Consider the following 18095-nt stretch of genomic DNA (forward strand, 5'->3'; position numbering starts at 1 on the left):
TTGCAGAAGGTCTCCCCTGTCGATGTTCTTCTGGTATTAATGCCTCTTGGTTTATAAAACACAGACTTCCTAGAACATACATCTCTCCAAGGTTTTTTTCAGCTAATGTTTTGTATGTGAAACATATTTTTTTTTTGTCTCCAAAACTCAGTACTGCATTTGTAACAAAAGGATGTGCAGGGAATGTCTTGAGTGGATTCTAGATGCAATTAGAAGGACGTCAGAGTCACACGTAGATGTTTTGAAAAGGGAGCTGAGGCTCTGCAGGGCTGGGCCTCAGATGTTGCTGGAGCCCAGAGCCCCGGCCGTGGTGCCGCACACGGCAATGGTTATTAACGTGGTTAGTAAGTACTTGGTGACCAGGAAGGGATGCTTTGAGCATTGTCCATACTGTCATGATAGCTTGTTATGTACAGGGAGAGTTTTACTGGGTTTTAGTTACATTTTAGGAAATTGTTGGGGAGTTTGGAGTTGACATATAACGTTGTGTAATTTTTCCCACTTCAAATAATGGGAAATAGAGTCCCAGCGGGGTTTTTTTGTTTGTTTGTTTTGCACAGACTGCCTGATTTTTAGGTACAGAATTACTGTTGCTAAGTAGAGAAATCTGTGTCTCCTTTGAGAAAAGAATCCTGCTACTTAAGAAAACCAAGGGATTGTCTAGACACCACTGTTTGTCCCTCTCATTTGACAGATTGGAAAACTGAGGCCTGGCAAGGGGAAACCAGGGGCTGTGTGTTGTGGGGGCGAGGACTTGGCCTTTCCCACCCCACCCAGAGCTCTGTCTGCTAACAGCAGCTCCCCCAGGACAGAGGCCAACGTGCCTTTACCTCTTTGAGCATCTCCTTGGGGAGCCGCTTAGTCAGCAGTTGGGGAGCAAAACCACCAGCACGTGACTGTCAGCTTTGGATTTTTTATCCCTTGTCTCGAGGACCTCAGGAGTGGAGCAGGGTAGGGAGGGTCACCAGGTGGTCACCCTTTCCCAGGGGAAAGAACAGAGACAGGGCGCACAGCGAGGCTGACGCAGCTGAGACTACACGTTTCCTCTGTCCTAGCCCATGGAGCTGCTTTTTAAGAGGTTTTTTCTTCTTTTATCAGAGAAAAGTGAGGATATAGAAAAAAGCAAAAGAAAAACAATTAAACCACCCAAATGTATGCATTTTTTTCCTAGAATTTTCCTATACACACAGGGTTTTAGAAAATGGTGAACTTCTACCATACCTGTTACTTCATCTTTTACTGTTTTTATTTAGGATACAGTCAAAAGATCTTACCACGTCAGTGGAGAAATACTTGCATCTTCAGTTTTTATTCTTCCAAAGAAGTCCGTCTTCTGCCTGTGCCTTTCTCTGCGGTCAGGCATTTAGGCGGCAGCTGCTGCTGCTGCTGCTTTGCTGTTACAAACAACTCTATGATGGACATTTTGGAATTTTTTGTGTTCTTGTCTGAGAAACTTATCAGAAGAATTTTTAAGGTTTTTAAGTGTCTACTGCCAAATTGGCCTCATGGTGCCACTTTTGATTTCAATCGAGAGTTCTCCCGTTCCCCCACCACCCGCCCATCCGTCCATCGGTCTGTCCGTCCATCCTCCCATCCATTCCTCTGTGGGACTGCTCAGTATGTACTCAGTAAGAAAAATACCTCGTGTGTCTGTTCCCATGATTGACCGTGGTTGGGCACCAAGTTCATTACTTTCCCAGGTCCCAAAGATACTACTAATAGCTAGCATTTATTGAGGGCTTAGGCCTTTCGCTATGGGTTTTACTTGCGTTGTGTCATTTAATCTTCATTCTGTGAGGTTGTTGCTTTATCCCTTCTTACAGAAAAAAATGAGAAACAAAGAAGCTTAGTAAGTTGCCCCCGAGGTCACACAGCTAGAAAGTTGCAGAGCCAGAAAACCAGATAGAGAAAAAGAATAATTCTTTTTTTTTTTTAAGTTAAGAATAATTCTTAACTAGATTGCGGTGCTTAGATAAGTACACTAGAATTTTCTGTCCCAGAGTTGTCACTTTAGGCTGGTACTCTCTCATCCAGGGCTGCTGCTGTGGCCAAAAGCCTTTCTCCCCCTCCCTTTTGTAGCTGCCCCACAGCCTACCTTGGTTACTTTGTGGGTCCTTAAAGGCGCCAGCTCCTCGGTTTTGAGGATTGGGGTTTTAGACATTGTGAGGTCAAGGAAGTGGCTGTGAACTGGGTAGATAAAGAGGGGGAAAGGGTGTCAGGCAGAAGGGACAGCGTGGTAGCAGTGTGGAGGGACGAAAGGCATGGCATGCTGGGGTAGCGCTAGTCTGGGACTCGGGCAGCACATGGTAAAGGACGAGGGTGGTGAGGTAATTGGAGTCCACCTTGTGAAAGGCCTTGAATGCCAATGTGAAGAGTGCGCACCTGATCTTTTGTGTTAATAGCAGTGGTTCTCAAAGTATAGCTCTTGGACCAGCAGTGTCAGCTGGGACCCTGTTAGACATGCAGATTATCAGGCCCCTCCCCAGATCTACTGGATGAGAAACTCTGAGGTAGGGCCCAGCAGTCTACTTTTAAGGAGCCTTCCACGTTACTCTGATGCTCGTTCAAGTTTGAGCACCACTGTTTTAGGTATTGGGACCCAGTGGCGGTTTTCTGCTGGGGAGAGACACATATTCTGTGTTTCAGAAAGAAGTCAGGTCTGAAGGGGCAAGAGTAAAGCACTGAGGCTGTTCAGCAGTTGGTAAGGGTAGACTAGGCCCGAAGCCCAAGATGTGATGTGGAACATCATCTGGTCAGGAAAGGCTTCAGAGGAAGGGACATTTGAACTGGATCTTGCAGGATGCAGAGGAGTGCTGTATATCCAGAGGGATAAGAGAAGGAAGGGGGTAAGTAGAGGGACCAACATGTGCCAAAGCGTAGAAGAGAAAAGTCTTGTGGTTCTGAGATACCAGCAGGACGGCGCCCCAGCCTGTGGTGTTTCCTCTGTGTAATGGTTCCCGGGCCCATCTTGTGGCTCGGCCCGGCTTCTGTGAGGCCCGGGGGCAGCTTTTCCACGTGGGTGTCTTTGGCAAAACTTGTCCTGGGCCTGGGGTCTGTTCTCGGTGACTTTGAAAAGGGATGTTGCCCAAACATCGTGGGTCACTTCTGCAGTCATGGCAGCCAGGGATAGACTTCCTGTCGGAGCAGGGCGGAGGTCATTCACCAAACCACCCCACTCGACATCTGATGAGATTAGCTCATTTTCTTCCAGAATTTGTAAGTGTAGCAAGAGAATAAGAAACCACCCTTCTAGTGGTTTCGTATCACCACTTCTGCTTTTGAATATCAAATGGTGGGTAGAAAGCAACCCAAAGCCCTGTAGAGCGGTGCCTTCCAATAGAAATACAATGTGAGCCATATATATATAATTTTAAATGTCTAATGGACATATCAAAAAGAATAAAAATAAACCGATGAAATTAAATAATATAATTTATTTAAACTAGTATATAAAAATAATCATTTTGACATACGATCAATATCAAAATTATTAATGAGATACTTTTTTTCATTCTAGTCTTCAAATTCAGTGTGTGTTTTATACTTATAGCACATCTCAATGCAGGAGTTAACTTTTCATCAGAAATCCTTGGTCTGTATTTAGATGTCAGAAAATTTACAGTTGAAACAAGCAGATTCACATCCCCAAGTCGTCCAATGTTCTTAAACCTTTCTTGATAACTGAATTATCAGTTTTAGGATTTAACTATAAGTGAACGAAGTGACACATTTAGTTCTACACTGGCCACATGTCAAGTGCTAGTGGCCACACGTGGTTAGTGGCTGTCTTATTGGCCAGCACAGACAGTGAAGCTCTAGATTACACCTAGGTCCACAAAATGAGCGAGTGCAGGAAACCCCAGGCCAACCTCATGAATTTCCTCTGGTTCATCACTACCCCACCCCCACCCCAGCCCTGAGGCAGATTTTGGTCTCTGGCAAAGTCTTTCCAGGGTTGGTTCCGACATGTGCTGTGGGAGCAAGAGAGAGTGGTGTGTTGGGAAATGTTTAATGATCGGATCTCTGGGGAGAAAAGCTCTGGTTCATGGCATTTGCCCATTTCTGTAGTGTAAATATCCTCACCAGGGTCAATTTCATGCTAGGAACATGATGTCACTAACACAGAGTTGGGTGGGTGCTGGCCTCACAGGCTCAAAGTCTAGCGGCGGAAACAGAGCAGGAAGGCCAACAGAGGAGCAAATGAGAGGACTGGAGCAGATGATAACTGTGGCGGGAATCAACAGGGACGTGCGATGGGCATTCCTGGGGCAGGGGCAGGAGCAGGTGCTTTAAATAGGATGCACAGGGAAAGCCTTGCTCATGAGGTGATACGTCAGCCCAGGCCCAAAAGAAGAGATGGAGGCAGACCTCCAAATATTTGGGGGCAGAAAGTTCCAGGCAGAGGGCCTAGGAAGTACAAAGGCCCTGAGGCAGGAGCCTGTAGAGGACCAGACAGAAGCTATTGTGGCCGGAGCCTGGCAGAGGGAAACAGGAAATGAGGCCAGGTTGTCCTTGGCACCTGTTATGTGCCAGGCCCTGTCGTAGGGGCTGGAGATTCATCAGGGAACGGGAGAGAGAGAGAGTTGTCATCCTCATGGAGCTTGCAGGCTCGGTGGGGGAGACAGCTGACGGCACGTACACACGTAACTCAGGTAATGGTAAGGACTGTGATGGGTATGACATCGGGAGTGTGGTCCAGGGACAGGACAAGCTGCCATCAGTGCATGGTCGGGGGAGGCCTCCTTGAGGAGATGATGTTTGAGAAGCAGTGGCCAAAAGAGGATCCGGGGAAACAGCACGTGCAAAGGCCCTGAGGCGAGAGTGTGCTTACTGCCTCGAGACACTGAGTGGGCCAGGGGGCTGGGTTGGGGGAGGAGACGGGCCTGGAGCTGGGTGTTGTGATCTGATTGTAGGTGTTGGGAAACCTCTGGGGATTTTAAGCAGGCCATACTGCCCTGTCCCTCGGCCCTTAGTTTGATTGGTCTCTGACTGTTCTCCTCTCCCCTGCCCTGTGGCGGAGGAACTGGGTCCAGTCTGGGCTCTTGGCAACAACTGGGGTTTTAGCTAATCTCTGAGTCTCTATTTCTTTATCTCTAAACTGGGGGCGGTGATGACAAACCTAGCCCACAGCACCATTGTGAGGATGAAATGAGACGTGTAGTCCAGGTTTGGGCAGCAGCCTCCGGCATGCAGTGGGTGCTTAGTAGATGCCACAGCCCCTCTCTCCCCTCTGCCCCAGGCCTTTCTCTCCATTCTCACTGCCCCCTTGGACCCCTCAGGCTCTGCAGATCCTTCCCCTCTGGCTTCTGTGCCCTAGACCTGGTGAACCCTAACGAGGCTTCACTGTGGTCCTGTCTCAGTAAGAAAGGTGACGTCAGGGCAGGAAAGGCTGCTGCAGGCACAGCAGGGCTGCCGCCCCCGTCCTGTTCTGGAGGCGCAGGACACCGCGGAGTCAAGAGTCCCTCTGCCCACAGCTTCCCTCCGGCTGGGAGCCTTTGGCAGCAAGTTTATCTGCCCAGGATCTCCTGGCAGATGCCCAAAGGAATGACTCTTGCCTGGCATTGAAGGTCCTCGACAACCTTGGAGTCTTCCTGGGTTTTCCCCCTGGGTATGAACTTGCTGTTCTGTAAATATCAGCAGTAACAATGTGCTTCCTAAGACACTCTTGATAGAGCTGCTTCTCCCAAACCTCCTTCATTCTGCCACCTTAATAGTTAATATTTTTTTTTAAGGTGACTCACTTTTTAGAAATTAAATACATTTATTTATTTAAAAAGAGATCTTCACCTCACTACCCTAAATGGAAAACCAGGACCCACTTGCCGTAAATAGAAATAAAAGAAAATAAACCAATTCTGCTGAGTTCTAGCCTGGCCCCTTTGCCGGCCAAAGCCTTCAGCCTGGGCGTGGCCCTCCCAGGAGATTGCACGAGGGGACTCTTCAGCGCATTATCTCGATTGGACATGGGAGGTGACAGAGCACTGAGGAGGATGACTTTTACCCCTTGGTGCTGTATGATGCCACCAAGTCACCTCCTGATCTCAGGGCCTCCACCTGGGGACGTGCTCGAGGGTGCTCTTGTGGTGGAGACGTTTTGCCAGGCCAGGCCCCACAGGGTCAATGGTTAGGGATGGTCCTCTTGGGACCGAGGTGGTGAGGGTCAGAGTGACTTGTCCAGGGGCAGACAGGGTCTGGGGGAGGCCAGTGGTCTTGCCCCCGTGGCCTACTTCTCAGTGCTCGTTGTCTACACTTGGGCTACAGTGTTTTTAGCTGTGGAATCTTCTTCTGTTGAAATATTTATAGAAGTCCTCATGGGCAACAGAAAAGATAGCTGCCCTAAGTTGGGCGATTTCTGTGGTGGCCCCCAGAGCACCTCGCAAGCCTTTGGGGCTCAGGCCAGGGTTTCTCAGCCTCAGCACTATGGACGTTTGGGGTGGGATGAGTCTTCGCTGTGGGGCTGCCCTGTGCATGGTGGGATGGTTTGCAGCATCCCTGACCTCTCCCCACTAGATGCCGGTCCCGCCTTCTACCCTAGTTGTGACAACCATAACTATCTCCAGATGCTGCCAAATGTCCCTGGGGGGGCAGATCACCCCTGCTTGAGAAGCGCCGGTCTCTGCCACTCACAGCCTCCTGCAGTGGGGGATGGCAGGGGGTGTCTACCGTACAAGACAGGCTGAGAGCCACAGCCCCCACTTCTGTGTGTGACCCTCAGAGCAAGGCCACAAATGGGCCAGACACTATCTTGTTTGGTATTCATGTTGTTTTTAGAAATTGCTTGCTAGCATTTTGTCTGATTTCACGTTAAATCCTGGCCTTATGTTTCTGCAGGGCAGCACTTGCCTGGGGCTGAGCAGCACCAGCCCCTCAGCGGGGTGTGCGCTCTGATTAGCCTCAGACCTCACTACTCCCCAAAGTATCCCCAGTGCTGAAACTGGGCACCATTTGTCATTGGTGTGTGCCACGCACGGCTTTTCTTATAGTAGAATTGAAAGGAAATGAAATATTTCTTACCTCATGTCTCTTTTTAAACTGAGGAAAGTAAAGATAACCAAGAAGACTGTCCCCAGAAAAGTGTACAAGGGGACGATTTTCATATATGTAGCCTGCCGCCCCCACAAGGGAGCTACCCTGTCTTGGTGGGCAGTTAAGCCAGGACTGCTGGCCTAGCGAGTCCAAAAACAGGCTTCTGAGGGTTCTGGAAACTTCCTGAACGTGTTTCAAGGGGCGTGTGTGTGCGTGTGCACGCATGCAGGGGGAGATGCTTAGGAGAGTGAGAGGTGGGGACCCGAAAATGGTGCAAATCTTTGCTTTGAAAAAATGTAAAGCTGTGCTCCTGGAGACTGCTGGCTCTCACTCCCCCTGCCTACCGCTTGCTAACCTTGGGACCTGGCCAAGTTCCTTCCCTCTTTATGCCTCAGTTTTCTCATCTGCAAAATGGGGATCTTCACAGTAGTTCCTATAAGAAGAAATGAGCTAACAGCCATTGAACGGTAGAAAAAGTCTAGAACAGGGCTGGGCACACAGAAGCCTTCAGTAAGTGTCAGCTGTCACCGTCGTCGTGCCTCTCCTTCGCATTTTGTTTTCCCCAGTCCCAGGCACAGGGCCTGGCGTGAAATCTGCCGCAGTCGGTGTGCACGGCAGGGAAACGGGAAGAGGCAGGATGTGAGTGCTTGGCCTTGGAGGGGCAGGGCCCGATCATCGAAAGCAGCCAAGGCCCCTTGAGGGCGGCCCAGCCCAAAAACGCTCCTGAAGACTTTCTGGTGAGGAGTCGGCTGGCGCCATGGTTACCCTGAAGGGGTGACCGTGGGCCTTTGGAGTGTGTCTTCTTGTCTCAGAGTGAACATCTGCAATGAGGAAGCGCAGGTCCCAGGATCACAGAGCGGGCTGTGGGCAGGAGGGGCCTGCTGTCCACGTGTCCCCATGTGACCATCCACACGTGACCACATGTTGCGGGCCAGGGTTTCTGTGGCTTGTCACCTTGGGCTTGGAGGCCAGCCCTTGGTCACTGACAGAGATTGCACATCTGGCCTTAAAAACCCAGAACTGTAAAGAGAAGGGGACATCAGGAAGTAGCATCCCGCACCGTGTGCATTAGAAGGTCTCAGTGTGGCAAGAGGAGCCCTGAACTGGAGCCAGGAGACCCCGAGTTCTACCTGGATCTGGGATCAGCTTGCCGTGTGACCCCAGATAAGCACTGTCCCTTCCCTGGGCCTTTGCTTCCTAATCTGTAATCCCAGGGGCTTGGAAAGGAGGACCCCAAGGAGGTCCTTCAACCGAGTCTGCTGATTTTGTCCTGGCCCATCTCTCTCTGCAATTCCGAATTCTGGCTCTGTGGGCCCAGGTGGCCCACACAGCCCTTGTTGGCAGTTTTGTGTGCCAAGACCCCTTTCCATGGGCTCTGGGGTCCTGTTCCTCCTGGGATTCCCTGGCATTCGCCAGCCCTTGTTCTCCCTCGGATTGGGCCTGTGGAGGCACCCAGTTGTTGGGACCCTCCCCACTGCTCCCTGTCACTCACACCCTCGTTCCTTCAGTCACTCACGGAGTGGAGTTGGAATCTGGCGGCACCTGTCCTGACGTGTCTCTTCATGCCTCTGAGCCTCAGGTTCCTCATCTGGACGTCAAGGAGGATGGCATTGACCTCCCAGCAGTGTATCCAGGTTCGGAAACCCAGTTGCTGGACAGTAGAATTAACAGGACAGTTCCAAACTGCTTGTGGCTTTCACAGTGTGACTCCAAGCCAGGCACCAGCTAGCAGGACAGGTGTGCCACTCACAGTCTAGACTGGGGACAATCACGTGAACCAGGCCCACAGGGTACACTTTTTGAATTGGTGTGAAACTTTGTAAATCAGCACCTTTCATGTAAGAATCTAGACGTCTGACTTGACCCAAAGGGGCAGCAGCATCGGCCACACGGGCCACACCCTGTGCAACATCTGCGAGTCCGCCAGGTGCGGCTGTGGCTCCAGATGGCACGTGCTCTGGGTCTGCCCCGCCCCGCCCAGCTGAGAGCTCTGGGTTTGCACTCCTCGGTCCTGCCGGGGAGCAGATCATTTCAGTCCCGGGGGGGTAGTGTGGAAATGGGGGGGCGGGGGCCTGTGGGGCTGTGCTCTGTTTTCCTGGTGTTTCTTGGGCTTCTTCCTCCTTCCTAGCCTCGGGGCTGAGTTCTCCCTGGTCGAACCTCTAGCACTTGCAGCTGTCGCAGCCTCTGTCCCCATTGTGATGACACCCACTTGTGCCTGGCATGCCATAGCCATGCTGTCACGTGACTGGACTCCCACCTCCTGGACAGGCAGGGTGGCCGTTACTCGTTCATCTGCTCAGTCACTCACTCGTTCATTCATTCGTTCACCAGCAGATTTTCCCCGAGCACCAACTGTGTGTCAAGCGGCTTTAGGTGCTTTGTGTCTACAGAGGCCCGCTCTCAAGAGCCTCACGTTCTGCAGAGGGCAGGCGTGCGGGAGGGAAAGGCAGACGGCAGACAGAATAAAACTGTAGACTGGATAGTGTGTCAGATGGTGCTGTGTGCTTGGACAGATGGCGCTGGGGGCCGTGTGCGTGTGCAGTGTTACTTTTTATTGTCCTTTGGAGGCTGTGGGCTTGCCCAAGGCCCCCACTGTTTCTTCGCCCTGTCGTAGGGCAGGTGCTGATGTCGGGCTTGTCTGTGAATGCGAAGTGGTCACTTTAGTTTCTCTCATGACGCAGCTCTGGTTGTGTCATGGCTGCGGCGCACTCGGTGGATGCCAGGTACTGAGCCGTAGGCTTTCTCTGTGTCATCCCATGTGATCACGGCCTAGGCGGCGGGGCCTGTAATTGCCCCCACTTTACAGATGAGCAAACTGAGGCTCTGATCTCTGAGGTTATTTGTCCCAAGGTCATTCTGTTAGTGTCAGACCAGAATTGGAACCAAGTGTGTCTGGCTGCACAGCTGAAACCCTGTGCTCACCTTAGTCCCCTCGGGGGCTTTGGTTCTGTGGAGACTTGTGTCCCTCAGGGAATGCGTGGGCGAGGGCTGGGGTTGTCCGCAGGGATGTGGTGAGATTTGATCGCCCACCCTGAGCCTTGATGACACAACCGCATGGCACTTCCCCGAGCCATCTTCCTGGCACCATTGCTCCCCGTGGCCACCCCCTCGCCCTTGGCTTCGAGTCCTACCTGTCCCTCAAGGAGCAACCCAGAGGCCACGGAACCGTTAATAACTGGAGGAGTATGTTCTCCCCTACCAGGCAGGCCTTCCGCAGTCTGTCTGGCAGTTTGTCCCTCTGTCCCGCTCACTCAGTCTTAGGGGTTTGTGAGTCCGTCTCCTGACCCCCTCCTTGATGGTCACTTCCTCAGGGCAGGGACGTGGCCCTGGCACTTTCCTCTCTGTGCCCGGCACTATCCCTGGCAGAGCTGGCTTAGGGAATGGTGGCCAGACAGACAGACGGTCAAATGGATCAAAAATGTCTATGCAGACACAGAACTGCCTTTGTCTCTCCCCGAGGGCTAAAAGTCCAGTTTGCATCTGACTGTCTGAGACCAACCCTGATCTTGGCATTTTCTGGAAGGTGGTACAGACTCAAGCTCGGGGGACTTTGACTCAAAGCCATTGCTCCTGATCTCTAGGCCAGAAGTTTCACAAGGAGTTAGGCACCCCTGAACTTGAATCACCCCACTTCCATCCTGAGATGCCTTGGGACTTGGGCAAGCACGTTCGGATATGGGGCCACCTCCATCTCCTCATCTGTGCAATGGGGTGGGGGTTTGTCTAAGTCATCCCCACCCCGGGGACTGTGGCTAAGGGGCCACAGAACGTGCCAGACAGGGTTAGAGGCTCACTGGACTCAGTTCCTCCTCTTTGCCTTGGCAGAACTGTCCCTTTCCCCCCACTTCTGTAGAAAGCCAAGGTCATTCCCTCTGGCCCAGGCGCCCTTTCTTCCTGGGGAGCTCGGTTCACACAGGCTCAAAGGGAGCCCAGAATTCCTTCCCCAGGCTTTCTGCAAACGTGGTGGGTGGGGCTGGGGGTGGAGGGACAAGGCCCAGTGTTCCTGGGAGGCCTTCGGGTGTGGGCCGCCCCACTCAATGGCCCCATTGTTTGGCCCCGAGCTCAGAGGTGGGGAGATTCTGGGATTCCACCTTTGAGGACAGGCGGCTGATAAGCCGGGGACATTTTTGTGTTGACTGTTGTGTTTTTTGGTGGCTTCCTCCATGGACTTCCTTCTACAGGCCTCAGTTGAATAACCGGCAACTTCTGTCTTTTGCACGGATGGGGGACTGGGGAGGCTGGGAGGGTCCCGGTGCATGCCCGGGGGCAGTGTCTCTCAGTGCAGGGCTCTGGGGGGATTGCAGCCCTGCCTCTGCTCCACAGGAAGAAACAAGACCAGACAGGAGAGCGGCTTGCCATGGCTGCACAGTTCAGCTGCTTTTGTGTCTTGGAGGCAGACCAACCTTGGTTTATACCCTGGTTCTGTCACTTAGGAGCTGAGTGGCTTTAGAGAAGTCCCCCACCAAACCTCAGCATCCCCATCTGTCCAATGGAAGTCAGTATAGTCGCTCATGGGAGTAAGTAAAGGAATACTTACAGAATGCTTAGCACAGTGCCAGGTATGCACTAAGTGCTCAATAATGGCAGCCATCATCTCTACTCTTTCAGGTGGCAGTAAGAGAGAAGGGACTGGCTTGCTTTTGTCCAGCTTTGTTTGCAGAATCTAGCTGTCATCTGTGTTGGTGACCTTTTGGCTGTTCTGCCCTGATTTCTGGGCATCCTAAGGCCACTGAAATTTTTCATTCATATTCATCCATTCATTGATTCATTCGCTCATCAAACACTTACTGATCATGTACTAGGTCCCAGGCTCTGCTAATGGATGATATGAAAGGACTCTTCCAAATATAAACTTCTTATTCAAGGATAGAGTGACTTCAGCCACTTTGAACCTAAAATGTCCATGTTGCAAACGCCCTTACAGATGTTGACAGCTTTGTTTTCCAGATGGGAAAACAGAGGCCCAAGGTGGGAAAGAGGTTACAGCAGCCCCACAGAAGGACAGTGGCCGATCTGGGATCATACCCAGACCTCCTGGCTGTGCCTTAAGTACTTTAGGTTCAGGAATTTTGCCAACTTTATCTACTGAGCACCTTTTGTGTACCCAGTACATGCTGTTGGCCTCCAAAAAGGGCCAGGGAGGTGAAGGGACCCAGGCCCAGAGCACTGAGTGGCCCCTGGGGTGTTGATGCCTCACATCTGGACCTGAACGTGTGCCTCAGCTTTCTCTTGGGGACATCTGGGGCTGTGACAGTGCTGCCTGATCCTGCTTCTGGCCCTGCTGCCTTTGGGCTGTAAAAGTTAATGTCTAACCCTGTGGGTGGTCCGAGCCTGCTCTTATCTGGGCTGGGACATAGCTGCCTCCCTTATCTCCGGGGAGCAAGCTTGCTGGTACTGTGCGCTGACTAGTAGGGCCAGGGAGCGCTGCAGCAGGGAGACAGAGGGGCCCTTTCTCCCACCCACCCAGGGGCTGTGACTCAAGCTTTCTGTGGTTGCCTCCTAGAGGCACGAGGAGGGCGGGACGGGGGGGGGTCTGCAGATCTCTCCCACTGGGGAGATGAACAGAGCCCAGACTTGGCACCCACATAGGTCCTAGCTCCGCCACTTGCTGTTTGTGTGACCTCAATCTCTCTGAACCTCACTTTGCCCATATGTAAAATGGGAATAAAATATCACCTAATGCTGATAATAATTGGTGACATTTGTTGAGCATTGACTTAACTGTGTACCAGGTGGTATCTTAAGTTCCTGGCATACATTATCCCACGTAAGCCTCACAATAAACCTCATGAGGTACAGGTGTTTTATAGGATACCTGCCTCAGATAGTGAGTGGGAGATAATCCCTGCAAAGCACTTAGGGCCTGGCGCAGAGTAAGCACTTCAGTCATGTTCGTGTTGTGGGAGGAGAAACTGAGGCCGGCCCGGGTTAACCACCCTGGTAACCGCCCACCTCGGGGGGAGTTTAAGGGCAGGCAGTGAGACTGTAAAAGCGAAACACCTGCGTACCTGGGATTTTCCTTTCCACTTAGAAAGGTGGAAATCAGCTTGGCACAGCACCACGGTGTCAATGTTTATTCCGGAAGTGTCTATCTGGTAGAGAAACAGCTTTTGAAATTCTAGTTCTGTCCATCCGAAGTGATATTGAGCTGACTCTTAATTTGCACGGCTCGAAAGAAGCTTGTATGGCAGCCAGTCCCAGGGCAACTCTAAGAGGACACCGGGCCCGGACGGCAGAGAAGGACTTGAATTGAGCTGTGCAGGTGAGGGGCTGGGTGCGCAGCACGTGCTGTCTCCTTTCTCCCCACCTGGCAGGTGGAGATAACCACCCGGACCTTGTAGATTGGCCTCCTGGATGTGAACGCCCCGGGGACAGGGACTGTGTTTTCACTGCTGTATTCCCAGTGGCTAAATAGTGCCGGGTACAGGGTAGGTGCCCGATCCCTTCATGAACGAATGGACAGAGGACCCTCGGGGTCATGTGGCCTACCAGGATCCTGTAGCGAGGCCCCACCCCTCACGCAGCACAGTGACAGCTGCTTAATCTACACTGATGCAATTCGTGGTAAACAGGTTTCCCATTTCCTCTGGCCTCCAGCCAGAGACGAAAGCCAGAGACTAGAGGTTGCTGTATCAAATCCCCTGCCAGGCACCCTGGGAGGGTGTGTATGGGCTGAGGTCGCCGGGGAAACAAGGAGCTCCTGGGTGCTGAGGACACGCCCTGGACAAGAGGGCCCAGAAAAAGCAAGCGTCTCCCTTACCAGAATGTCCTGCCTGCGTCCACGCTCAGGCAGACCCACCTTCTTTTTTTTCTTTCTTTTTTTAATAAGGTTATTTTATTGTCGCAGGAACACTTAACATGAGACTGCCCTTTTAACACCTTCTGAAGTGTACAACATATTATTGTAGACTGTGGGTACGATGTTGTCCAGCAGATGGCTAGAGCTTTATCATTGTGTGTAACTGAAACTTTATGCCCATTGAGAAGTAACTGCCAACTCCCCCCTCCCCCCAGCCCCTGGCAACCACCATTGCACTCTTTGATTCTACGAATTTGACGATTTTAGAGACCTCTCATAAGTGGAATCTGCAGTGTTTGTCTTTCTGTGACCAGTTTAATTCACGTAGCATAATGTCCTCAGGGTTCATTCATATTGTCACATATTGCAGAATTCCTTCTTGTTTAAGGCAGAATAATAATCTATTGTATGTATGTACTACATTTTCTTTGTCCAGTCATCTGCCAGTGGACATTTCTGTTGTTTCCACATCTTGGCTTTTATGACTAGTGCCACAGTGAACATGGAAGTGCAGATGTCTCTTCAGAGACACTTGTTGAGTATCTTTTCATGTGCTTATTGGCTATTTGTACATCTTCCTTCTAACATCTTCCTTCAAACATCTATTGGAATTCTTTGCCCATTTTTAAATTGGATTATTTGCCCTATTATTGTTGAGTGGTAAGTGTTCTTATATATTCTGGATATTAGTCCTTTATCAATGTGGTCCCCAACCCCTGGGGTCCGCCTGTTAGGGACCAAGCCACAGAGCTCTGCTGCCCTCACCGCCCACCTTCCATCCGTGGAAAAATGGTCTTCCATGAAACTTAGGAACCGGTGGGGGGCACAGCAGGAGGTGAGCAGTGGGTGAGCAAGCGAAGCTTCATCTGTATTTACAGCCACTCCCCATGGCTCACATCACCACCTGAGCTCCCCACTCCCCCATGTGTGGAAATATTGTCTTCCATGAAACTGGTCCCTGGTACCAAAAAGGGGACCTGCTTTACCTGGGACCACTGCTTTATCAGATGTATGATTTGCAAGTATTTTCTCCCTTTTGGGGGGTATCTTTTCACTTTCTTGATACTGTCCTTTGATGCACAAACGTTTTTAATGTTGAAATCCGGCTCAAGTTTTTCTTTTGTTGTTTGTGCTTTTGGTGTCATTTCTATCCATCTGATCTTTACCAGTCCCCGCATACCTCTTGACACATACTCAAAGACCCTAGAGCTTTTTTTTAAAGATGGGAGGCTATGTAAATAATTATACTTATTTTTTTGATTATACTCATTGAAACAGACTCCAGTACTGTCTTTAATAATGCAGATACTAAAGCTTCTTTTGATTACTTTATGCTTCTCAAACCATCTCTTGGTAAAGGCTGACAAGGATGATCTTACAGCCTACCAAAGCCTCTAGCTCTCTGGTTTGAGCCAAGAAGCAAAAAGAACACTGATGATGCAATTCAGGATAACAAAGAGCATGAAAGACAGTACTTCTGTTAGGTTGCCCCTGAGTTTCTCTGCCACCATCTTGCATTGCATTTTTGTTAAGAGGAGAAGAGATGTGGTCCCAAGGTCCAGGCCTCTTGTTCTTTTGTGAATTCCTGTTGAGCAGTAGGTCTCAAAGTGTGGTCGGGGGACCACCAGCAGCAGTAGCATATGAGCACTTGTTAGAAACCAGATTCCCAGACCCTTCCCCAAACCTACTGACTCAGAAACTCTGGGGTGGGACCCAGTGATCTCTTTTAACAAGCACTCCAAGTGAGTCTGATGCACGTTCAAGTTGGAGAATCACCGGCGTAGCGTTTTCAGCTGGTACAGCCTGGAGACGACCACCTGGAGAATGTGATTCTTCTCTAGGTATTTCCTGGAAAATCTCATTTGCCCAACGAGTCAGCATCCTTGTCCTCCTCTCATCGCCCTGGTTCATACTCATCCTCTCCTGCCAACTATGAGATCAGGTACTTTTGGTAACAAGCAATAGCAAACCCCACCTCAAACTGACGTAGCAACTGAGGAAATGACTTGGCTGGCATATTCTGCCTGAAAAGTCAGGAGGGAGGTGGGTTTGAGCACGCTTGCTCCCCACTGTCCTTGATTTTCTCTACCCTCCTCTGGGCAGCAGCTTTGTCTACACACCAGCTTCCCCCTCGGTTGCAAGGTGGCCACCTGCAACCATCAGAGCCGTGTGCACCCTAACTCGCTCCACAATGAGACATCATGGCATTCAGCGCCATCAGGCACAACCCACCAGCCCTGCACAGGACAAGAGGTGGAAAATTTCCCTGGTTGGCTTAGCTCCCTCCCCTCTCCCCCTCTCTCACCAGGCTGGGTAAGTCCCACCCAGCGCTCATGGCTGTTTCACAAAGCGGAAGGAAGAGGTGCTGTGTGTGGAGGGGGAAGCGGCCTTGATGCCCAGGGGCCCAGGACTGATGACGTGGCCTCTGTGCTGTTTGTCCCAAACCCACGGATCCCCTCCTTTCCAGCCTCCAGGGACCCAATCTGGGGGCATCTTTCTAAAGCAGAAACCTGTCCACAGCACCCCTTGTTTAAATCCTCCCCAGACACACACAGCTCTCAGGATAAGGTTCATACTTTGAGATCTTCAAATTCTAGTTCCGATTGACCTTTCTGGACAGTCTCTTCCCATCCTTTGGAAGCCCATGGAACGCATCACCATTCCCCCCGTCCACGCTCTTCTGTGCCACCCTACCTCTGCACTTGCTGTATTCTGCCTGGAACATTCTTGCTCTTTTCCACTTCGTAAGTTTGCCCTTCAAAAACCCAGCCTGGATGTTGGCCTCCTCTGGGAAGCCCTCCTGGATAGCTCCAGGCCAGGTTAATCACCATATGCAAAGGTTTCTGGGTGACACAACTGCCCTGTGTCTGCCGCACTTGTCTCTGTGTCTCCTTCTGCTCATGATCGTGGGGAAGGAATCTCTCTGATTCACCCTGGATCCCCAGGCCTCAGGCTTGCCACAGACCAGAAGCTCAGATAGTGTTTATCAATCAAATACTAATTTTGTGGCCCCTGCTGTTGCCTAGCAATGTGGAGTTCTTGGTGGACACTCAGTTGATACTTGTCGATGCCTTGACCTGATCACAAACGTCCGTTACCCAGATCCTGGAAAACGTTTATCCAGGAGGCTGGGGGGACTGGCCCGCTGGGGCCTGCGTCGTGGGTAGGCACAGCTGCCCCTTCCCCTTCAGAAGAATAGATGTATCTGGAGCCAGGGGTTATTTTAGTCCAGTTCTTCCATTTAAAGAAATCATGTTTACTTCTAATGTAAAATTTTATAACACATATTTATTGAATGAAATGTATAAAATACATGAAAGTACAAACCACCTCTAATCCTTCTATGGGTATTGATGTGCATGTTTCCATTCTCTTTTCTAAGCTTGCGTATTTAGTAACTTCCTAAAGCTTGAGATGATTGTTTCACTTGTATATATTACTGTGGTCTTAGCCTGCTTTGTGCTTCTGTAACAGAATGCTTGAGACTGGGTAATTTATAAATGCTAGAAATTTATTTGGCTCATGGTCCTGGAGGCTGGGAAGTCCAGAGTCAAGGGGCCACATTTGGTGAGGGCCTTGTTGCTGCATCATCCCATGGCAGAAGGCAGAAGGGTGAGAGGGCAAGCCTCAAGCTCTTTAATAATCGGCACTAATCCATGAGGGTGGAGCTATTGTAACCTAAATACTTCCCATTACTCGTGGCCTCACCTCCCAACACTGTTGTGTTGGGGATTAGGTTTCCAACACGTGCCTTGTGGGAGACACGTTCAACTATTACTATTATCTTACTTATACATAACTATTGGTTACTGTTTTATTGATCAAACCCCATGTGTTTCTGTAAAAGCCCTGACAAGTTTAGAATATAAGCACCCTGCAGTCCCAGGGCCACCGGCAAGCTGGAGGTAAATGTGTTTAGGACCCGTGCACTGAAAGGAACAAGTGGGGCCTGGGAAACGAGCCAAAACTAAGGAAGCTGACCTAGCCCAGAGCTTCCCAGCAGGCAAAGCAAAAATAAATAAATAAAAAGGGAAGCTTAAGGGGTCATGGAGCACTTGAACTGCAGAAGAGGAAGCAAACCAGATTGTCAGAATGCATGAGATTTCCTAGTGCTGACTTCTGGAGAGGACGCGTCGTGGGGACTGTGTGGGTAAGGGTGTTGTGTAAGGGGCGGTTTCTGAAAAATGCAGGAACCGCCTAGATTTGGCCACTTCTCAAACTGACTCTTAATAACAGCTGATGATGCATTGAGAAATTGTAGCATACTTTT

General features: G+C 50.6%; 1 protein-coding gene across 1 annotated transcript in view; it reads left to right on the forward strand.

Moving 5' to 3' along the window:
* The window catches only part of STK10 (serine/threonine kinase 10), a 105523-nt gene that overhangs the window by 22877 nt on the left and 64551 nt on the right, over window positions 1-18095 (forward strand). The window lies entirely within an intron of this gene.

This window comes from Eulemur rufifrons, chromosome 10, assembly GCF_041146395.1.
Source record: "Eulemur rufifrons isolate Redbay chromosome 10, OSU_ERuf_1, whole genome shotgun sequence".
In the NCBI taxonomy this organism is placed as follows: domain Eukaryota; kingdom Metazoa; phylum Chordata; class Mammalia; order Primates; family Lemuridae; genus Eulemur; species Eulemur rufifrons.